Source organism: Arachis hypogaea, chromosome 13, assembly GCF_003086295.3.
Source record: "Arachis hypogaea cultivar Tifrunner chromosome 13, arahy.Tifrunner.gnm2.J5K5, whole genome shotgun sequence".
NCBI lineage: Eukaryota > Viridiplantae > Streptophyta > Magnoliopsida > Fabales > Fabaceae > Arachis > Arachis hypogaea.
This window is the reverse complement of record NC_092048.1, coordinates 72,800,210-72,824,485: the sequence shown is the minus strand read 5'-3', so window position 1 is coordinate 72,824,485 and position 24,276 is coordinate 72,800,210. Positions and strand designations below refer to the sequence as shown.

The 24,276-nt window shown below is 38.2% G+C and overlaps 3 non-coding genes across 3 annotated transcripts; 1 reads left to right on the top strand and 2 right to left on the bottom strand.

Annotated features, from left to right (window-relative positions):
• Nucleotides 1-11,314: 11,314 nt before the first annotated feature.
• On the top strand, nucleotides 11,315-11,422 carry LOC112739165 (small nucleolar RNA R71). Its single transcript, XR_003170103.1, has one exon. It is a non-coding gene; the product is annotated as a small nucleolar RNA R71 (small nucleolar RNA).
• Nucleotides 11,423-16,507: 5,085 nt separating this feature from the next.
• LOC112740011 (small nucleolar RNA R71) lies at nucleotides 16,508-16,611 on the bottom strand. Its single transcript, XR_003170947.1, has one exon. It is a non-coding gene; the product is annotated as a small nucleolar RNA R71 (small nucleolar RNA).
• Nucleotides 16,612-23,655: 7,044 nt separating this feature from the next.
• On the bottom strand, nucleotides 23,656-23,759 carry LOC112740009 (small nucleolar RNA R71). The gene has a single exon (XR_003170945.1). It is a non-coding gene; the product is annotated as a small nucleolar RNA R71 (small nucleolar RNA).
• Between the last annotated feature and the right edge of the window lie 517 nt (nucleotides 23,760-24,276).

The window sequence follows — 24,276 nt, the reverse complement described above, 5'->3', positions numbered from 1 at the left end:
TAACGCCCAGAATGCTGCCAGACTGGGTGTTAAATGCCCATTCTGCTATCCTTACTGGCGTTTAAATGCCAGTAAGCCTGTCCTCCAGGGTGTGCTGTTTTTGATGCTGTTTTTGATTCCGTTTTAATTCTGCAGTTGTTTTTGTGACTCCACATGATCATCTACCTAAAGAAAACATAACATGACAATGGAAAACAAATGTTTATAAAAATAAAAATAAATATAATTAAATAACATTGGGTTGCCTCCCAATAAGCGCTTCTTTAATGTCAATAGCTTGACAGTGAGCTCTTAGAGAGCTTCACAGAGACTCAAAGCTTAATGGTGGCCTCCCAACACCAAACTTAGAAGTTGAGTGTGGGGGCTCTGTTTGACTCTGTATTGAGAGAAGCTTTTCATGCTTCCTCTCCATGGTTACAGAAGAAGATCCTTGAGCCTTAAACACACGGTAGTCTTCATTCAATTGAAGGACTGACTCTCCTCTGTCCACATCAATCATAGCTCTTGCTGTGGCTAGGAAGGGTCTTTCAAGGATAATGGATTCATCCTCTTCCTTCCTAGTGTCTAGGATTATGAAATCAACAGGGATGTACAGGCCTTCAACCTTCACTAAGACATCCTCTACAAGTCCATAAGCCTGTTTCCTTGATTTGTCTGCCATATGTTGTGAGATTCTTGCAGCTTGTACATCAAAGATCCCTAGTTTCTCCATTACAGAGAGTCGCATCAGGTTTATTCCTGACCCTAGGTCACACAGAGCCTTCTCAAAGGTCATGATGCCTATGGTACAAGGTACTAAGAACTTTCCGGGATCCGATTTCTTCTGAGGTAATTTCAGTTGAACCAAGGCATTCAGTTCATTGATGAGTGAAGAGATGACTTTTGCGTGGTCTAGAATTCAGAATAAATCCCGTTGCAAGTATAGCTTCTAAACCAACAAAAGTCCTTTCTTACAAACGTTTTGGTTGCCACAAGTAACAAACCCCTTTAAAATTGATAACCGAAGTATTTAGACCTCGGGTCGTCTTCTCAAGGAATTGCAGGGAGGTATGTTCTTATTAATGGTTATGGGTTTTGTAAAATTGGGGGTTTTGAACGTAAGGAACAAGCAATTTAAATGACAAATAAAATAAATAAATAACTGTAAAATAAACTTTTAGCAATGTATGAAAATTCGGAAGTCCTATCCTAGTTATCCTTATCGATTGTGATGAGAATTAGATTTTTCTCCCACTTTGTTAACCTCTAACTATGAAGGTAAGTTAAGTGGATGAATTAATTTTTGAATCCTCAAGTCCTAGTCTTTCCTTAGGAAAGGCTAGAGCTAGTGGAACTCGAATTAATTCTTGAAAAATTCCAATTTTCAGTCAACACTTCGAGTTTGATAACTCAAGCGTCACCAATTATTTAACCAAAGCCAAAAGGTAAAATTCTAAATTAAATTGAAGACATCATAAATAGAATAAAGCAATCATAAATCTGAAACGCATCAAATTACGTTTAAACATAAATTCAAATCTAACATGGAGTTCATAAACCAACATTAACAAACTAAAATAAAATAATAGAATAAATAAAAGTATAAGAACATTGAACCTGGGATTGAGAAGCAATCCTAAAATTAAGAGAAATCCTAAATACTAATCCTAAGAGAGAGGAGAGAACCTCTCTCTCTAAAAGCTACACCTAAAACTAAAAATTATGAATTATGAGCTTATTATTATGAATGAATGGATTCCTTCACTTTATAGTCTCTAATCTGTGTTTTCTGGGCCAAAAACTGGGTCGAAAACAGCCCAGAAATCGCCGGAGAAGAAACCTGCCACGCTGATTTTCGTCACTGCGACGCGTCCGCGTGGAGCACGCGTTCGCATCACCTAGCTTCAGGGCAACCATGACATATTATATATCAAATCGAAGCCCCGGACTTTAGCTTTCCAACGCAACTGGAACCGCGTCGTTTGGACCTCGGTAGCTAAAGTTATAGCTATTTGAGTGCGAAGAGGTCAGGCTGGACAGCTTAGCAATTTCTCCAACTTCTTGTATTCCTTCCACTTTTGCATGCTTTCTTTCCATCCTCTGAGCCATTCCTACCCTGTAATCTCTGAAATCACTTAACACACATATCAAGGCATCTAATGTTAATAAGAGAGGATTAAACATAGGGAACTTAAGGCCAAAAAGCATGTTTTCAATCAAAGCATATAATTAGGAAGGCAAATGTAAAACCATGCAAATAGTATGAATAAGTGGGTAAAGAGTTGATAAAAACCACTCAATTGAGCACAAGATAAACCATGAAATAGTGGTTTATCAATGAGCAATGGAGGTTCTTCCTCCTAAGTCTCATTACCAAATAACTTGGAATTTAGCTTCATGATTGCTCCTAGATACTGAGCAACTTGCTCTTCAACAATATCTTCATCCTCTTCAGAGGAAGAATACTCATCAGAGCTCATGAATGGCAACAGTAAGTTCAGTAGAATCTCTATGGTCTCTGTATGAGCCTCAGATTCCTTTGGTTCCTCATTAGGAAACTCCTTAGTGGTCAGTGGACGTCCATTGAGGTCTTCCCCACTGGAATTCACTGCCTTTCCTTCCTCTACAGGTTCGGCCATTTCGGACATATTGATGGCCTTGCACTCTCTCTTTGGATTCTCTTCTGTATTTCTTGGGAGAGTACTTGGAGGGATTTCAGTAACTCTTTTACTCAGCTGACCCACTTGTGCCTCCAAATTTCTGATGGAGGACCTTGTTTCAGTCATGAAACTGAGAGTGGTCTTAGATAGATCAGAGACTATGGTTACTAAGTCAGAGAGGCTCTGCTTAGAATTCTCTTTCTGTTGCTGAGAAGATGATGGAAAAGGCTTGCTATTGCTAAACCTATTTCTCCCACCATTATTATTATTAAAGCCTTGTTGAGGCTTTTATTGATCCTTCCATGAGAGATTAAGATGATTCCTCCATGAAGGATTCTAAGTGTTTCCATAGGATTCTCCCATGTAATTCACTTCTTCCATTCCAGGATTCTCAGGGTCATAAGCTTCTTCTTCAGAGGAGGCTTCTTTAGTACTGCCGATTGCAGCTTGCAATCCAGTCAAATTCTGAGAAATCATATTGACTTGCTGAGTCAATATTTTATTCTGAGCCAATATGGCATTCAGAGTATCAATCTCAAGAACTCCTTTCTTCTGAGTCATCCCATTATTCACAGGATTTCTTTCATAAGTGTACATGAACTGGTTATTTGCAACCATTTCAATGAGTTCCTGGGCTTCTGCAGGCGTTTTCTTCAAATGAAGAGATCCACCAGTAGAGTGGTCTAATGACATCTTGGACAATTCAGACAGACCATCATAGAATGTACATAAGATGCTCCATTCTGAAAGCATGTCAGAAGGACAACTTCTGATCAATTGCTTGTATCTTTCCTAAGCTTCATAGAGGGATTCACCTTCCTTTTATCTGAAGGTTTGGACTTCCACTCTAAGCTTGCTCAACTTTTGAGGTGGAAAGAATTTGGCCATGAAAGCATTGACCAACTTTTCCCAAGAGTTCAGGCTTTCTTTAGGTTGTGAGTCCAACCATGTCCTAACTCTGTCTCTTACAGCAAAAGGGAAAAGCATAAGTCTGTAGACCTTTGGATTAACCCCATTAGTCTTAACAGTGTCACAGATTTGCAGGAATTCAGCTAAGAACTTATGAGAATCTTCCAATGGAAGTCCATGAAACTTGCAATTCTGCTGCATTAGAGAAACTAATTGAGGCTTAAGCTCAAAATTGTTTGCTCCAATTGCAGGAATTGAGATGCTTCTTCCATAGAATTCAGAAGATGGTGCAGTAAAGTCACCAAGCATCTTCCTTATTTTCGGCTGCCATGTCTTCCTCCTTTTCAAAAATTTCTGTAAGGTCCTCTCCAGAGTGTTGTGCTTTAGCTTCTCTTAGCTTCCTCTTCAGAGTCCTTTCAGGTTCAGGATCAGCTTCAACAAGGATGTCTTTATCTTTGTTCCTGCTCATATAAAAAAGAAGAGAACAAGGAGAATAGTGGAATCCTCTATGTCACAGTATAGAGATTCCTTTATGTGAGTAGAAGAAGAGAAGAATAGAAGAATGAGGTAGAGAGAGAATAAAGAGAATTCGAACACAGAGAGAGGGAGAGGGTTCGAATTTTAAGAAGAAGAGAAGTGTTAATAATTAAATAAAATAAATAAAAAGAGATGAGAGGGAGAGAGTGAATTCGAATATTAATTATAAGAAAAGAAAAATATTTTTGTTTTTATTTTAATTATAAGTTAAAATTTGAAATTATTAAAAGAAATAAAATAAAATTAGAATTTAAAATAATTAGTTAATTAAAGGGAATTTTGAAAAAGAGGTTAGTGATTTTCGAAAATGATGAGAGATAAAGGTAGTTAGGTGGTTTTGAAAAAGATAAGAAGTAGTAAACTTTGAAAATCAAACAAAAAGTCAAGTAGTTAATTGTAAAAGATTTGAAAATAAATTTTGAAAAGATAAGAAGTTAGAAAAAGATTTTGAAATCAAATTTTGAAAAGGATATGATTGAAATATATTTTGAAAAAGATTGAAAAGGAAATTAAAAAGATTTGATTTTTAAAATTAAAGTTAATGACTTGACTAACAAGAAACTAAAAGATATGATTCTAGAATTTAAAGATTGAACCTTTCTTAACAGGAAAGTAACAAACTTGAAATTTTTGAATTAAAACATTAAATGTTAGCAATAATTTCGAAAATATGAAATAAAAAATAAGAAAAGGATTTTGAAAAAGTTTAAGAAAGAATTCGAAAATATTAAAAGAAAATTGAAAAAGATTTGATTTTGAAAAAGATTTGAAAAGATAGAATTTTTAAATTGAAATTTTGACTTGACTAATAAGACTACAACTAAATTTTAAAATCTTTGACTAAGTCAATCCATAATTTCGAAATTTATTAGTAAAATAAAGGAAAGATATTATTTTTTATTTTTTTGAATTAATGAAGAAATATTACTTTGTTGTTTTTCTCTTTCTCCATTAAACAACAAAATGAAACAAAACATAAAAATTTAAGATAAAAACAATTAATACATGCAAGAACACTTTGAATGTCAAGATGAACACCAAGAATATATTTTTGAAAAATTTTAAGAAAAGAAAGACATGCAAGACACCAAACTTTTAAAGATCAAACAAGGAAAATCATCAAGAACAACTTGAAGATCAATGAAGAACACAATGCATGAATTTTCAAAAATTTTAAGAAAATTTAAAAAAGATGCAATTGACACCAAACTTAAAAATTGACACAAGACTCAAACAAGAAACACAAATTTTTTTTTGGTTTTTATGATTTTATTAATTTTTTGTATATTTTTTGAAAATAATTTTGGAAAAAAGATATTAAAGAAATTCAAAATTTTTAATAAGAATTCCAGGATTCCTGTAATGTTAGTCTAAAGCTCTGGTCCAAAAGAATTAGACATGGCCAATGGCCAGCCAAGCTTCAGCATAGAATTTTAAATGAGAATCCAAAGGCTCATGCAATGTTATTCTAAAGCTTCGGTCCAAAAGAATTAGACATGGCCAAATGGCCAGCCAAGCTTTAACATAACACATACAAGCATGTCCTTTTTGCAATGGAAAGTGGAAACCTCGGTCCAAAAGATTAGACATGGCTTAACAGCCAAACAGGTTTCAACATATCTCATGAAGCTCTAGAATTCATTCTTAAAAATTTTTGAATGAATTTTTTTTCGAAAACTAATTTTTATATTTTTTTTTGAAAATAAAAATAAAGCTTAAACATAAAATAAAATTACCCAACCTAAGTAACAAGATGAACCGTCAGTTGTCCAAACTCGAACAATCCCCGGCAACGGCGCCAAAAACTTGGTGCACGAAATTGTGATTCACACTTTTCACAACTCCGCACAACTAACCAACAAGTGCACTGGGTCGTCCAAGTAATACCTTACGTGAGTACGGGTCGATCCCACGGAGATTGTCGGCTTGAAGCAAGCTATGGTCATCTTGCAAATCTTAGTCAGACGGATTCAAATGGTTATGAGGTTTTGATAATTAAAAGATAAATAAAACAGAAAATAAGATGAAGGTACTTATGTAATTCATTGGTGGGAATTTCAGATAAGCGTTTGGAGATGCTTTGTTGCTTCTGAACCTCTGCTTTCTTATAGTCTTCTTCCAATCATGCGTGCTCCCTTCCTTGGCAAGCTGTATGATTCTCTCGGATGAAAAATACCAGGTACGATCTCTGCACAGCTAATCAACTGTCGGATTTCTCGTCTCGGATGAAAAATACCAGGTACAGCTACCGCACGGCTAATCATCTGTCGGTTCCCACTAGCGTCGGAATAGGATCTCTCTATCCCTTTGCACACTGTCACTGCGCCCAACATTTGCAGGTTTGAAGCTCTTCACATTCATCCCTTCCCAGATCCTACACGCAATACCACAGACAAGGTTTAGACTTTCCAGATCTCAGGAATGCTGCCAATGGTTCTAGCCTATACCATGAAGTTTCTAATCACGAATCCGGATGCTCTGTTGTTAGGAGAGACGATGCGAATCATGAGTTACAGACCCAAGAGAATATACTCCAGCTGTCGTCCAATGACTATGTTGACCATCATGTAGACCGCTTGTGGTTGTCAGGCACGCGGATCTTGGCTAAGCGAGTAACGAAGATAGTGGGTGATTGTCACGAGTCATCCCTTCATTCTGACTTAATTGAATTAAGTACAAGAGTATATCTTGGAGAAGAAGTAGGTGTGAATTGAAAGAAAAACAATAGTACTTGCATTAATTCATGAAGAACAGCAGAGTTCCACACCTTAATCTATGGGGTGTAGAAACTCCACCGTAGAAAATACATAAGAGAAAAGAGGTCTAGGCATGGCCGTATGGCCAGCCTCCCAAAGAGGTTTCAAGATGTAAAAAGTTACATAAGATATTAAATGAATCTCTAAAAATAGTTTTTATACTAAACTAGTAACTTAGGTTTACAAAATATGAGTAACTAAGTACAAATAATGCAGAAATCCACTTCTGGGGCCCACTTGGTGTGTGCTTGGACTGAGCATTGAAGCTTTCACATGCATAGGCCATTCATGGAGTTAAATGCCAGCTTGGGTGCCAGTTTGAGCATTTAACTCTAGTTTTGGTGCCAGTTCTCGCGTTTTACGCCAGAAAAGGGTCTTTGGTGGGTGTTTGGACGCCAGTTTGGGCCATCAAATCTCAGGCAAAGTATGGACTATTATATATTTCTGGAAAGCCCAAGATGTCTACTTTCCAACGCAATTTAGAGCGCACCAATTGGTTTTCTGTAGCCCTAGAAAATCCACTTCGAGTGTAGGGAGGTCAGAATCCAACAGCATCTGCAGTCCTTTCTCAGCCTCTGAATAAGATTTTTGCTCAGGTCTCCCAATTTCAGCCAGAAAATACCTGAAATTACAGAAAAACATACAAACTCATAGTAAAGTCTAGAAATGTGATTTTTGAATAAAAACTAATAAAAACATAATAAAAAGTAACTAAAACATACTAAAAACTATGTAAAAACAATGCCAAAAAGGGTATAAATTATCCGCTCATCACATACACATGCGGGGGTCAATCCCCACAATGTCGGCCAAGCTCCAACCAATTGCTTTCTTGTGATTCCTTAGGACATCTAGGAGCCTTTCTTCTTGTTGGCTAGAAAGCTCACTGGCAATAATGACCGAAAACCTTTGATTGTCCTCTAGGAAAGCATACTTCAAATGAGATGGAAGAGGCTTTAATTCACTCTTTACCTCAAGTTGAGGTTCCTTTTTCATCAAGCTCCTGGAGTTCATTCTCAAAAACTTTCTCTTGTTCACCCTCTTGGTCATCCGTCTCTTCAACAATAGGGTAGCACAATTTGCTGTTATCCTCTCTTCGTACCTCCGCGTATACTACCTCATCGATTACATCACATCGGAGAACGGAATGCTCTTCGGGAGGGTGTTTCATGGCTTCATCTAAGTTGAACTTGATTGTCTTGTCTCCGACCTCAAAGGAGTATGTGCCAGTGAAGGCATCTAATTTGAACTTAGAGGTCTTGAAGAAGGGTCTACCAAGTAGAACGGAGGAAGAACTTCTATTCTCTGTTGGAGGCATTTCAAGGATGTAGCAGTCAACTAGAAATACCAAGTCCTTGATTGCCACAAGTACGCCTTCTGCTATTCCCATTACCGTGATCACACTCTTGTCGGCTAAGGCAAACTTGGCGGCCATCCTTTTCAATGGAGCTAGTTTCAACCTTGCAAATATGGAAAGTGGCATGATGCTTACGTAAGCCCCTAGATCACACATACGGTCATGAAAAGTACGTCCACCAATACAACAAGACACCAAACATGGTCCGGGGTCACCACACTTTTCCGGAATAGGCTTCATGAATGAGGAAATGGAACTACCCAATGACAAGGTTTCCAACTCACCAATCCTATCTTTGTGTGTGCACAAGTCCTTTAAGAATTTTGCATACTTAATTTGTTGAATAGCATCAAGAAGTGGGAGGGTTACCTCAACCTTCTTGAATACTTGAAGCATGTTTAAATTAAAATCCGGAGTCTTCTTGGCCTTCTTCACAACGGAAGGAAATGGAATAGGAAAGGGTTCATCCACTATAGCTTTCCTCTTGGGTTCCTTAAGGCTCACTCCTTCTTCGTCATGCCTTTGGTCTACCTCCTCTTCTTCATGTGGAACTTCAACAACCACTTCTTCCACATGAGTATCTTTCATGACCCTAGGAGGTATCTCTTCTAATGTAGTTCCCGACCGTAGAGTAATGGCGTTGAGGCCGCCCTTTGGGTTTGGAAGGGGTTGGGATGGAAGGTTAGAAGAGCTTGAGGGTTGGTTAGTGTTGTTGTTGGAGGAGGACATGGCCAACTTCGAAATCATATCGGTGAGATTGGCTAATTGAGAACTCATGGCATTGAATTGAGCCTTGTTGTTCTCATCCTGTTTTTCCATAGTAGCTCTAAGTTCATCAACTTGGTTGGTGGAAGAGGAGGAGGATTGGTTGGATTGTTGTCTTTGATGTGGTGCTTGGTACTTGGTGTAGTTATTTTGGTTTTGATGGGAAGCTTGGTTGTGGTAATTTTGGTTGGCTTGATGGTTGTTGTTATTATGGTGGTATTGGGATGAAGATTGGTGGTTGTTGTTGTAGTGAAAAGAAGAGTTGTTCCATCTTTGATTTTGATTGCTCCCTTGTGCATAATCCCTCCACCCTTGATTGTGATTAATGCCATGAGACTAGTTATTTTGGCCTTGAGAGGGATATGGTGGACGATTGTTGTAATTCACATTGGCTACGGAATAATACGTTAAACGCCAGTCTGTCTATCATTTCTGGCATTTAACGCCCAGAATGTTGCCAGACTGGGCGTTAAACGCCCATTCTGCTATCCTTACTGGCGTTTAAACGCCAGTAAGCCTGTCCTCCAGGGTGTGCTGTTTTTGATGCTGTTTTTGATTCTGCTTTAATTTTGCAGTTGCTTTTATGACTTCACATGATCATCTACCTAAAGAAAACATAAAATAACAATGGAAAACAAATAGATATGATTAAATAACATTGTGTTGCCTCCAATAAGTGCTTTTTTAATGTCAATAGCTTGACAGTGAGCTCTTAGAGAGCCTCACAGAGACTCAGAGCTTAATAGTGGCCTCCCAACACCAAACTTAGAAGTTGAGTGTGGGGGCTCTGTTTGACTCTGTATTGAGAGAAGCTTTTCATGCTTCCTCTCCATGGTTACAGAAGAAAATTCATAAGCCTTAAACACAAGGTAGTCCTCATTCAATTGAAGGACTAACTCTCCTCTGTCCACATCAATCACAGCTCTTGTTGTGGCTAGAAAGGGTATTCTAAGGATAATGGATTCATCTTCATCCTTCCCAGTGTCTAGGATTGTGAAATCATCAGGGATGTACAGGCCTTCAACCTTCACTAAGACATCCTCTACAAGTCCATAAGCCTGTTTTCTTGATTTGTCTGCCAATTCTAGTGATAATTTAGCAGCTTGTACCTCAAAGATCCCTAGTTTCTCCATTACAGAGAGTGGCATGAGGTTTATTCGTGATCCCAGGTCACACAGAGCCTTCTTAAAGGTCATGGTGCCTATAGTGCAAGGTATTAAGAACTTTCCGGGATCTGGTTTCTTCTGAGGTAATTTCTGTTGAACCAAAGCATTTAGTTCATTGATGAGCAATGGAGGTTCATCCTCCTAAGTCTCATTACCAAATAACTTGGCATTCATCTTCATGATTGCTCCTAGATATTGAGCAACTTGCTCTTTAATAATATCTTCATCCTCTTCAGAGGAAGAACACTCAACAGAGCTCATGAATGGCAATAGTAAGTTTAGTGGAATCTTTATGGTCTCTGTATGAATCTCAGATTCCTTTGGTTCCTCATTAGGGAACTCCTTAGTGGTCAGTGGACGTCCATTGAGGCCTTCCTCACTGGAAATCACTGCCTTTCCCTCCTCTACAGGTTCGGCCATTTCGGACATATTGATGGCCTTGCACTTTCTCTTTGGATTCTCTTCTGTATTGCTTGGGAGAGTACTTGGAGGGATTTCAGTAACTCTTTTACTCAGCTGACCCACTTGTGCCTCCAAATTTCTGATGGAGAACCTTGTTTCAGTCATGAAACTGAAAGTGGTCATAGATAGATCAGAGACTATGGTTGCTAAGTCAGAGAGGCTCTGCTTAGAATTCTCTATCTGTTGCTGAGAAGATAATGGAAAAGGTTTGCTATTGCCAAACCTATTTCTCCCACCATTATTATTATTAAAGCCTTGTTGAGGCTTCTGTTGATCCTTCCATGAGAAATTAGGATGATTTCTCTATGAAGGATTATAGGTGTTTCCATAGGATTCTCCCATGTAATTCACCTCTTCCATTGCAGGATTCTCAGGGTCATAAGCTTCTCCTTCAAGGGAGGCTTCTTTAGTACTGCCTGATGCAGCTTGCATTTCAGTCAGACTCTGAGAAATCATATTGACCTGCTAAGTCAATATTTTGTTCTGAGCCAATATGGCATTTAGAGTATCAGTCTCAAGAACTCATTTCTTCTGAGTTATCCCATTATTCACAGGATTTCTTTCAGAAGTATACATGAACTGGTTATTTGCAACCATCTCAATGAGTTCCTGGGCTTCTGCAGGCATTTTCTTCAGATGAAGACCACCAGCAGAGTGATCCAATGACATCTTGGACAATTCAGACAGACCATCATAGAATATACATAAGATGCTCCATTCTGAAAGCTTGTCAGAAGGACACCTTCTGATCAATTGCTTGTATCTTTCCCAAGCTTCATAGAGGGATTCACCTTCCTTCTGTCTGAAGGTTTGGACTTCCACTCTAAGCTTGCTCATCTTTTGAGGTGGAAAGAATTTGGCCAAGAAAGCATTGACCAACTTTTCCCAAGAGTTCAGACTTTCTTTAGGTTGTGAGTCCAACCATGTCCTAGCTCTGTCTCTTACAGCAAAGGGGAAAGCATAAGTTCTATAGATCTCGGGATTAACCCCATTGGTCTTAACAGTATCACAGATTTGCATGAATTCAGCTAAGAACTGATGAGGATCTTCCAATGAAAGTCCATGAAACTTGCAATTCTACTGCATTAGAGAAACTAATTGAGGCTTAAGCTCAAAGTTATTTGCTCCAATTGCAGGAATTGAGATGCTCCTTCCACAGAAGTCAGAAGATGGTGCAATAAAGTCACCAAGCATCTTTCTTGCATCTCCACCATTGTTGTTATTTTTGGCTGCCATAACTTCTTCTTTTTCGAAAATTTCTGTTAGGTCCTCTCCAGAGTGTTGTGCTTTAGCTTCTCTTAGCTTCCTCTTTAGAGTCCTTTCAGGTTCAGGATCAGCTTCAACAAGAATGTTCTTATCCTTGTTCTTACTCATATGAAAAAGAAGAGAACAGAGAAGAAGAGAAATCCTCTATGTCACAGTATAGAGATTCCTTTATGTGAGTAGAATAATAGAAGAATGAGGTAGAGATAGAATGAGAAGGATTCGAACACACAGAGAGGGAGAGGGTTCGAATTATAAGAAGAAGAGAAGTGTTAGTAAATAAATAAAATAAATAGAAAGAGATGAGAGAGGGAAGAATTCAAATTTTAAAAGAGGGAGAAGAAAAATATTTTTATTTTTATTTAATTAATTAAGTTAGAATTGGAAAATAAGAAAAGAAATAGAAGAAAATTAAAAACTAAGATAATTAATTAATTGAAAAGATTTTTGAAAAATAGTTAGTTGGTTTTCGAAAATGTGAAGAAGAAAAGTAGTTAGGTGATTTTGAAAAAGATAAGAAATAGTAAAACAAAGAAAAAGTCAAGTAGTTAATTGAAAAAGATTTGAAAATCAATTTTGAAAGGCTAAGAGGTTAGAAAAAGATTTTGAAATTGAAATTTTAAAAAGATATGATTGAAATTCATTTTGAAAAAAGATTTGAAAGGAAAATTAAAAAGATTTGATTTTTGAAATTAAAGTTGATTACTTGACTAACAAGAAACTAAGAGATATGATTCTAGAATTTAAAGATTGAAACTTTCTTAATAGGTAAGTAACAACTTGAAATTTTGAATCAAAACATTAAATGTTAGCAATAATTTTGAAAATATGAAATGAAAATAAGAAAAAAAATTTTAAAATCAATTTTAAAATTTTCGAAAATATTAAGAAGGGAAATGAAAAAGATTTGATTTTTGAAAAAGATTTGAAAAGATAGAATTTTTAATTTGAAATTTTGACTTGACTAACAAGAAACAACTAAATTTTAAAACTTTTTGACCAAGTCAATCAAAATTTCGAAATTTATGAGAAGAATAAGGAAAAGATATATTTTTTTTATTTTTTTATTTTTAATGAGGAGAGAGAAAAACATCTAATTAACACATGACATAAAAATCTGAATCAAAACAAGAGAAATATGCAAGAACACTTTGAATGTCAAGATGAACACCAAGAACAATTTGAAGATCATGATGAACATCAAGAACATGTTTTTGAAAATTTTTTAAGAAAAGAAAAACATGCAAGACACCAAACTTAAAAATTTTTAATGTTTAGACACCATGAATTTGAAAATGCATATGAAAAACAAGAAAAGACACAAAATAAGAAAATGCAAAGATTAAATAAGGAAAATCATCAAGAACAACTTGAAGATTGATGCCAAGGCATCTTAGGCTAGTTTCACTAGCATTTTTCTGTTAGTTTTAGTTGTTTTATGCATTTTCTTGAGCTTAAAGTAACCAAAAATGGTTAAATGAAGAACAAAGCAATGAACCATCCAAACAGTATGATTTTGATGCAAATTCCATGAGTTTTAGTTATATTACTTGAATGATATGAATGGAAGAATTCTCATGAAATTTTGCAAGACTTTGATGCATTTGTTTGGATGATTTCAGGGGAGAAGAGGCTAAGCAAGGAAGCAACAAAATCAATAAAGGAAGCTTGAATATCACATGTGGAGTTTAAGTTCCAGTTTAAGCCTAAACTGGAGCTTAAACGCCAGAATCATGAAGGCTAAGAAATCCTTGAATTGAAGTTTAACCTCCAGTTTAACCTCAAACTGGAGGTTAAACGCCAGAATGAAAAGTCTCACCAAAGAAGCATTCCACGTTTAACCTCCAGTTTGACCTCAAACTGGAGGTTAAACGCCAGAATGATAATGCCACTCAGGAAGGAGTTCCACGTTTAACCTCCAGTTTAACCTTAAACTGGAGGTTAAACGCCAGAATGGGAAAAGCACCAGGGAGCCATTTCCACGTTTAAGCTCCAGTTTGACCTCAAACTGGAGCTTAAACGTGTTCGACCAAGAACTCTCCTCCAGGGTTGCTCTCTCCATTCCCACGTTTAAGCTCCAGTTTGACCTCAAACTGGAGCTTAAACGTGTTCGACACCTCCAGGGCTACTCTTCTAAGCTTCCACGTTTAACCTCCAGTTTAACCTTAAACTGGAGGTTAAACGTGTTCGACCTCCAGGATGCCTCCTTCCATTTCCACGTTTAACCTCCAGTTTAACCTTAAACTGGAGGTTAAACGTGTTCGACCTCCAGGGCTGCCCTTCCTATATCCACGTTTAAGCTTCAGTTTAACCTTAAACTGAAGCTTAAACGTGTTCGACTACATGACTCTCCAGGGCTGCCTTCTTCCATTTCCACGTTTAAGCTTCAGTTTAACCTTAAACTGAAGCTTAAACGTGCTTCTACAAAAGGCCTCACTGGAAGTGTCTGGCGTTTAAGTTGCAGTTTAAGCTTAAACTGCAACTTAAACGCCACCCTTGGAAAAGGTTTCTGGACCAAAAATATTGTGGTTTAAGTTAGTATTTGAGCACAAACATTAACTTAAACTTATTCTGGTATGAAACCCAATTGAATATCATGGTTTATGGGATTGGGCCTGAAGGATTGATGAGTCTGAAATTTCAATTTATTGAGTCATGTGCCATTATTTGATTATCACTAAGTTGGCTCAATGAATGTTACAGAATTTGGATCAACAACCTCATCAAGATTATGGATCATAAACCCAAGGCAAAAGGAAAGCAGGGAGAGGCCTCAAAGCCCAAGAAACACAACAGAAGCTCAATATAGAAAGTGTATAAATAGGATAGAATTTAAGTTAGAAGGAACTTTTGGAACTTTTACTTTCACTTTTAGCTAGTTTTCATATCTTTGTAATTGAATTCAGAGCTATGACTCACTAAACCCCCTTTCATTGGGTTAGGGAGCTCTATTGTAATTCAATGAATCAATAATAGTTTATCTTCTTCTTCAATCTTTTCTCTTGAATTTTGTTAGAAAGCTTCTCGATCTAATTCCATTGGGTAGTTGTCTTGGGAAAGAAACTACCCATAATTGGAATCCTTCGGAACCTTGGGAAAGGAATGGAGGATTCATGCTAGAGAAGCTTTCTCACAGTGAATTGGATTGGGGTTTGGATGGATATTGTGACATGTAATCCTACCAAATTGTGGTTCATGAAACTGTGTGGTATAATCAGTGATCGAGCATCATCTCTTCTTATGAACATTTAAACCAAGGGATTGGGAATTTGTTCATTTTTAGAGAGAATTGGTGAGCCAAGGGATTGGGATCCAATCATATAAGATTGCCAAGCAAAATTCAATGAACGCATTGCTTGAGGAAGAGATAAACATGTTTTGATTCGGAGATCTCAATATCTCCTATAACCCAATGAATCCCCCAATTCTGATTTCCATCTTCTCTTTACATTCTGCAACTCAATTCTTGCAATCACCCCCATTCCCTTTTAATTTCAGCAATTTACATTCTGCTCTTTAATTCATGCAATTTAAGATTCCGCCATTTAATTTTCTTGTCATTTACTTTTCCCGCCAATTTTACATTCCGCAATTCTCATCTCAAATCTTGATTCCGCTCAACTAGAACACACTTTTAATCCGAATTGCTCACTCAACCAATCCTTGTGGGATTCGACCTCACTCTATTGTGAGTTTTTACTTGACGATAACCGGTGCACTTGCCGGAAGGAATTTTGCCGATCGTGCAATTTCCTAAATCGTAGCATAACTAGTTTATGCGCATCAAGTTTATGGCACCGTTGCCGGGGATTGGTTTTCGATTGACAATTCTCCAATTGGAAGCTAACTAGATTGAGCAATTTCTCTTGCTTTGTTAATTCTGTTCAAGTTACTTGTTGAATTTTAATTTCTGCACTCGGTTACATGCTTTCTTTCTTTATGCCTTTAAATTCAAGCAACTAACTCACTGACTCACTAACTGTTTGAATTAATTCCTCAATTGCTCTAACCATACTCTTCCATTAACCAAGAGTATTTCACTTGTTTGTGCCTGTGCTGTGTTCTTGTATGACAGGTAGGAGAGGAGAGACATCAACTCCTCCATATACCGAACCAGAGAGGACCCTTCATAGACTGAGAAGGGAAGCAAGAGGGAAGAGAGTAGTGGGAGAAGAGGAATCTGAAGAAGAATCTGAGGACAATTTTGAGGAAGCTCTAGATCTCAACATGGATAGAGAAGTTCACAACCATGAGAGAGCTGATGGAAACAATGCCATTCCTGAGAGGAGGGTTCTTAGTTCATACATAAACCCAACCTCTGGGAATTGTGGTAGCAGCATCCAGAAACCACCCATTCAGGCCACCAATTTCGAGCTCAAACCACAGCTAATATCACTTGTGGAGAATCATTGTTCATTTGGTGGAAGTGCTAATGAAGACCCAAACCAACATCTCACAAAATTCCTGAGAATTTGTGACACTGTGAAGTCTAATGGAGTCCAGGAAGATGCCTATAAACTGCTTTTGTTCCCATTTTCACTTAGGGACAAAGCAGCTAAGTGGCTGGAATCATTCCCAAGGGGGAGTCTAACAACATGGGATGAGGTGGAAAGCAAGTTTCTGGCACGTTTCTACCCCCCACAAAAGGTCAATAGGCTTCGATCTGAGGTTCAGACGTTTAGACAACAAGATGGTGAAACTCTCTACGAGGCATGGGAGAGATTCAAGGACTTGACAAGGAAATGCCCACCAGACATGTTCCATGATTGGGTGCAATTGCATATTTTCTATGATGGACTCTCTTATGAATCAAGGAAGGCTGTAGACCATTCATCAGGAGGTTCATTGAACAGGAAAAAGACTGTGGAAGAGGCCATTGAAGTGATTGAGACAGTAGCTGAGAATGAGTACTACTATGCATCAGAGAGGCACAACACTAAGGGAGTCATGGAGCTGAACCATGTTGATACAATTCTAGCCCAAAACAAGGTGTTTGCCAAGCAATTAGCAGAACTTACCAGGCAATTAGAAACAAAGCAAGTGGCTGCAATACACACACAAGATCAAGAGGAAGTAAGCATTGAAGGAGGTGATTGGGAAGAGGCCAACTATGTGGGAAACCAACAGAGGCAATCATATGATCCACATTCCAACACTTACAACCCAGGCTGGAGAAACCACCCAAACTTTGGGTGGGGGAACCAACAAACCCAACCACAAAATCACAAACCTTACAACCACAACCAACATAACAATTCCACATACCAAAATTCCAACCAAAGATCATACCAAGCCACACAAAACACTTACCCCCAATCATCATATCATGGCCAAAATAATCAACCTACCCAACTTAATCCCAACCAACAATTTCAAGATCAATTAAACCGGATAGAAGGAATGATGGCAACCATGAGTCAAGACATAACCGAATTGAAAAGCTTCAGGGATGATGTGAAAGCTACCTTAAGAAACCATGGTGAAAAACTCAAGAGGATGGAGTCTCAAGTAGGAGAGCTATCTCAACAGGCCGTCAAATCAACTGCAGTGTTCCCTAGTGACACAGAAAAGAATCCTAAAGGGGAACAAAAGAGAGTGAGATGGGAAGAATGCAAGGCCATCACTATATTGAAGGAAGTTTCAGAAGAAGAAGGAATCAGGCCCTCAGAGCAGGAGCCAGAAATCTTGAAGGAAGGAGTGGAAGAAGTTAAGCAGGAAAGTGGAACTGAGCAAGCCAAGGAACTGCAAAAAGGCATGCTGGAAATATACCAACCAAAAGCACCATTTCCTCAGAGGTTAGGAGGAGGTGAAAAAGAGAAAACCTATTCAAGGTTTTTAGAGACATTTAACTCTCTCCATGTCAATATTCCCTTTCTTGAGATTCTCCATCAAATGCCTACACACATCAAGTATTTAAAGGAATTGTTAAGCAAGAAAAGAGTTTTGAAGGGAGGACAAACGGTAACAATGAACAAAGAATGCAGTGCTCTGATCAAGAAGGACACACTCTCTAAGAAAACGGACCCAGGAAGTTTTCATATCCCTTGCATCATAGGGGAAACAAAAATTGACAGAGGATTCTATGACCTAGGAGCTAGCATAAATGTGATGCCTCTAACTCTTATGAAGAGGCTACAACTGAATGAGGTGAGATCCACTGATGTAATCATACAACTGGCTGACAAAACTCAGAAGCAAGCTGAAGGGGTAGTTGAAAATGTGCTGGTGAAAGTGGGGGATTATTACTTCCCCACAGACTTTGTCATTGTGGACATGGAGGAAAGCTACTTACACCCTATCATTCTGGGCAGACCATTTCTAGCCACTACTAGAGCGCTCATATGTGTAGAACAAGGAGAGCTAATTCTGAGAATACATGATGAACAGCTCATTTTCAAAGTTTTCAAACCTGCATCTGAACTTGAACCAGAACCTGAAAAGCCTAAGGATGATAGTAACCATCTGTGTTTGGAGGGAAGTAATCCAGCAGCTGAAACTCTAAAACAGTTCTTGGAAGGCAAACAAGAGTTGCAAGAGTTAAAGCCACAAGAATCAGTGGAAACAGATCAGAAGGATCCTCCTAACATAAGGGTCAATGAAGAAATCCTCAAGAGAAAGGGAAGAGTGATAGGGAGATTGCCAAGAGGGTGGAGAAACAAGAAAATTCCCACTGAAGGTTTCTCCCCGGGAGATAACGTGATATCAAGTCATTATCTGCCAATCCCACCTGGCCTCAAAACCATTCCTTCCCAGCTCCCTCAAGTGTTCACAATCAGGAAAGTTCTTTCTATGGAACATTTAGAGGTCATGAATGAATCAAGTGGGGACGTTTTCATAGTGAGAGGAGAAGACGTCAAGCACTACAATCCACCCTAACAAGGAACAACCGTCAAGCTAATGACGTTAAAGAAGCGCTTGTTGGGAGGCAACCCAACCTGAGGTAATACCCTTTTGCTGTTTCTTTTATTTGTTTCAATAAAAAGGGTGAAGTAGTTTCTGTGCATTGCAAAGAATTAAGTTTGGTGTTTCACACCAAACAATGAATTCGTGGATCAATAATTCAAAGGGGAATGTGTGACTCTAAGTTTGGTGTTCCACCATAAAGATCAACTGAACACAACAACCTTTGAATTATATGAGAAGAACAACCATTCTAAGCAGTCACAGAAATGCTTAAAACCCTTAGCAGCAACTTCATTCCAAAGAGAACTCAAGGATTCAAAGCACAGAGAAGTAAGTGGGAGACTAAGTTTGGTGTTCACACACCAACTTAAGACTCAGATACTTACCCACACATAGTTGAGCTAACCAATCAAGTGCTTGAGAAGCAAGCAACTTCATCACTCTTTGCAGGAAAGGAAACAAGGATTTTAAAGCATGAAGCAACATTTAGGAGAAGAAGGGAAATCAAATTGTTTCCTGGCAACAAAGAGAAAACAAGGAATTTCACAAGGTGGTATTGTTCCTTGATAATTCTTTAAAAAGGGCAAACAAAAGCATGCTTGTTCTGGTTTAAACTGAAAATGTTGAATCTTTCTGGAATGTGAAGTTTTTAGTATATTTGTCTGTTTATTGCTTTGAATAAAGTGAATGCCTAGATGTTTGGATATAACTTCACCTTCTTAAACGAGTGCTTGCCATGCTTGTTCTGTTTCCAAAAATAAAAGAAAAGTTTGAACAAAAGTAACTTGGCTAAATTAGTGACGAATCAAGTAGAATTAAGTGGTGGTATGCATGCTTGATTATTTAGTCAGATCACTGGAATTAGAGTGTAGAATTATCATTCTTTGTGTAGAAATTGAAAACTGTCTATGGATCTTGATGAATAAATGTCTTTGGCCATGAAAAAGAAAGAAAAAGAAGAAGAAAAAGCCACTGAAAAAGGGCAACCAAAAAGCAAAAAAAAAAAAAAATTGAGAAAATAAGCTAGGTACCAATGGTTTGAACTTCTGAGACAAATGCCTGTGGTGTTTATGTATTAAGGATATGCTTGGATGAATAGGTTCTGAGGAGTGTTTCAACACTTGGTAACTTGGGTTAACTAACCCGGGATTATCAACCAAAAGTCCATTATCAAGAGCAACCTAAATACAAAACATTTAGTCACACAAAGAGGTGCTGGGCACCAATGTCTCAAGAAGAAATGTGAACTAAAATGCCTAAAGTGGATATGTGTAGTGCACTGATAAGAAAAAGAAAATGCCAAAGGCTTGTGCAACACATGACACTAAGCAAACAAGGAGCAAAAGAAGCTCTAAGAAAAAGAAAAGAAAAACAAAGAAGAGAAAAGTGCCAAAGACATAAGAATAACAAGAGGCCATAGCAGTGTTTGATGGATGCAATGAAAAAGTGATAATCTTACCTGATAAGTATGAAAAAGTGATGCTGCAACTTTCTGCATAAAACCCTTCTGAGGAACTTCAAATGCTTGCTAATATAGCCAATGTAATTGCTTTCTGTTTCATACTTTCTTCTTAAATAACTCAGGACTTGCTTAGGGACAAGCAAGTATTAAGTTTGGTGTTGTGATGCTAAGGCATCTTAGGCTAGTTTCACTAGCATTTTTCTGTTAGTTTTAGTTGTTTTATGCATTTTCTTGAGCTTAAAGTAACCAAAAATGGTTAAATGAAGAACAAAGCAATGAACCATCCAAACAGTATGATTTTGATGCAAATTCCATGAGTTTTAGTTATATTACTTGAATGATATGAATGGAAGAATTCTCATGAAATTTTGCAAGACTTTGATGCATTTGTTTGGATGATTTCAGGGGAGAAGAGGCTAAGCAAGGAAGCAACAAAATCAATAAAGGAAGCTTGAATATCACATGTGGAGTTTAAGTTCCAGTTTAAGCCTAAACTGGAGCTTAAACGCCAGAATCATGAAGGCTAAGAAATGCTTGAATTGAAGTTTAACCTCCAGTTTAACCTCAAACTGGAGGTTAAACGCCAGAATGAAAAGTCTCACCAAAGAAGCATTCCACGTTTAACCTCCAGTTTGACCTCAAACTGGAGGTTAAACGCCAGAATGATAATGCCACTCAGGAAGGAGTTCCACGTTTAACCTCCAGTTTAACCTTAAACTGGAGGTTAAACGCCAGAATGGGAAAAGCACCAGGGAGCCATTTCCACGTTTAAGCTCCAGTTTGACCTCAAACTGGAGCTTAAACGTGTTCGACCAAGAACTCTCCTCCAGGGTTGCTCTCTCCATTCCCACGTTTAAGCTCCAGTTTGACCTCAAACTGGAGCTTAAACGTGTTCGACACCTCCAGGGCTACTCTTCTAAGCTTCCACGTTTAACCTCCAGTTTAACCTTAAACTGGAGGTTAAACGTGTTCGACCTCCAGGATGCCTCCTTCCATTTCCACGTTTAACCTCCAGTTTAACCTTAAACTGGAGGTTAAACGTGTTCGACCTCCAGGGCTGCCCTTCCTATATCCACGTTTAAGCTTCAGTTTAACCTTAAACTGAAGCTTAAACGTGTTCGACTACATGACTCTCCAGGGCTGCCTTCTTCCATTTCCACGTTTAAGCTTCAGTTTAACCTTAAACTGAAGCTTAAACGTGCTTCTACAAAAGGCCTCACTGGAAGTGTCTGGCGTTTAAGTTGCAGTTTAAGCTTAAACTGCAACTTAAACGCCACCCTTGGAAAAGGTTTCTGGACCAAAAATATTGTGGTTTAAGTTAGTATTTGAGCACAAACATTAACTTAAACTTATTCTGGTATGAAACCCAATTGAATATCATGGTTTATGGGATTGGGCCTGAAGGATTGATGAGTCTGAAATTTCAATTTATTGAGTCATGTGCCATTATTTGATTATCACTAAGTTGGCTCAATGAATGTTACAGAATTTGGATCAACAACCTCATCAAGATTATGGATCATAAACCCAAGGCAAAAGGAAAGCAGGGAGAGGCCTCAAAGCCCAAGAAACACAACAGAAGCTCAATATAGAAAGTGTATAAATAGGATAGAATTTAAGTTAGAAGGAACTTTTGGAACTTTTACTTTCACTTTTAGCTAGTTTTCATATCTTTGTAATTGAATTCAGAGCTATGACTCACTAAACCCCCTTTCATTGGGTTAGGGAGCTCTATTGTAATTCAATGAATCAATAATAGTTTATCTTCTTCTTCAATCTTTTCTCTTGAATTTTGTTAGAAAGCTTCTCGATCTAATTCCATTGGGTAGTTGTCTTGGGAAAGAAACTACCCATAATTGGAATCCTTCGGAACCTTGGGAAAGGAATGGAGGATTCATGCTAGAGAAGCTTTCTCACAGTGAATTGGATTGGGGTTTGGATGGATATTGTGACATGTAATCCTACCAAATTGTGGTTCATGAAACTGTGTGGTATAATCAGTGATCGAGCATCATCTCTTCTTATGAACATTTAAACCAAGGGATTGGGAATTTGTTCATTTTTAGAGAGAATTGGTGAGCCAAGGGATTGGGATCCAATCATATAAGATTGCCAAGCAAAATTCAATGAACGCATTGCTTGAGGAAGAGATAAACATGTTTTGATTCGGAGATCTCAATATCTCCTATAACCCAATGAATCCCCCAATTCTGATTTCCATCTTCTCTTTACATTCTGCAACTCAATTCTTGCAATCACCCCCATTCCCTTTTAATTTCAGCAATTTACATTCTGCTCTTTAATTCATGCAATTTAAGATTCCGCCATTTAATTTTCTTGTCATTTACTTTTCCCGCCAATTTTACATTCCGCAATTCTCATCTCAAATCTTGATTCCGCTCAACTAGAACACACTTTTAATCCGAATTGCTCACTCAACCAATCCTTGTGGGATTCGACCTCACTCTATTGTGAGTTTTTACTTGACGATAACCGGTGCACTTGCCGGAAGGAATTTTGCCGATCGTGCAATTTCCTAAATCGTAGCATAACTAGTTTATGCGCATCAAGTTTATGGCACCGTTGCCGGGGATTGGTTTTCGATTGACAATTCTCCAATTGGAAGCTAACTAGATTGAGCAATTTCTCTTGCTTTGTTAATTCTGTTCAAGTTACTTGTTGAATTTTAATTTCTGCACTCGGTTACATGCTTTCTTTCTTTATGCCTTTAAATTCAAGCAACTAACTCACTGACTCACTAACTGTTTGAATTAATTCCTCAATTGCTCTAACCATACTCTTCCATTAACCAAGAGTATTTCACTTGTTTGTGCCTGTGCTGTGTTCTTGTATGACAGGTAGGAGAGGAGAGACATCAACTCCTCCATATACCGAACCAGAGAGGACCCTTCATAGACTGAGAAGGGAAGCAAGAGGGAAGAGAGTAGTGGGAGAAGAGGAATCTGAAGAAGAATCTGAGGACAATTTTGAGGAAGCTCTAGATCTCAACATGGATAGAGAAGTTCACAACCATGAGAGAGCTGATGGAAACAATGCCATTCCTGAGAGGAGGGTTCTTAGTTCATACATAAACCCAACCTCTGGGAATTGTGGTAGCAGCATCCAGAAACCACCCATTCAGGCCACCAATTTCGAGCTCAAACCACAGCTAATATCACTTGTGGAGAATCATTGTTCATTTGGTGGAAGTGCTAATGAAGACCCAAACCAACATCTCACAAAATTCCTGAGAATTTGTGACACTGTGAAGTCTAATGGAGTCCAGGAAGATGCCTATAAACTGCTTTTGTTCCCATTTTCACTTAGGGACAAAGCAGCTAAGTGGCTGGAATCATTCCCAAGGGGGAGTCTAACAACATGGGATGAGGTGGAAAGCAAGTTTCTGGCACGTTTCTACCCCCCACAAAAGGTCAATAGGCTTCGATCTGAGGTTCAGACGTTTAGACAACAAGATGGTGAAACTCTCTACGAGGCATGGGAGAGATTCAAGGACTTGACAAGGAAATGCCCACCAGACATGTTCCATGATTGGGTGCAATTGCATATTTTCTATGATGGACTCTCTTATGAATCAAGGAAGGCTGTAGACCATTCATCAGGAGGTTCATTGAACAGGAAAAAGACTGTGGAAGAGGCCATTGAAGTGATTGAGACAGTAGCTGAGAATGAGTACTACTATGCATCAGAGAGGCACAACACTAAGGGAGTCATGGAGCTGAACCATGTTGATACAATTCTAGCCCAAAACAAGGTGTTTGCCAAGCAATTAGCAGAACTTACCAGGCAATTAGAAACAAAGCAAGTGGCTGCAATACACACACAAGATCAAGAGGAAGTAAGCATTGAAGGAGGTGATTGGGAAGAGGCCAACTATGTGGGAAACCAACAGAGGCAATCATATGATCCACATTCCAACACTTACAACCCAGGCTGGAGAAACCACCCAAACTTTGGGTGGGGGAACCAACAAACCCAACCACAAAATCACAAACCTTACAACCACAACCAACATAACAATTCCACATACCAAAATTCC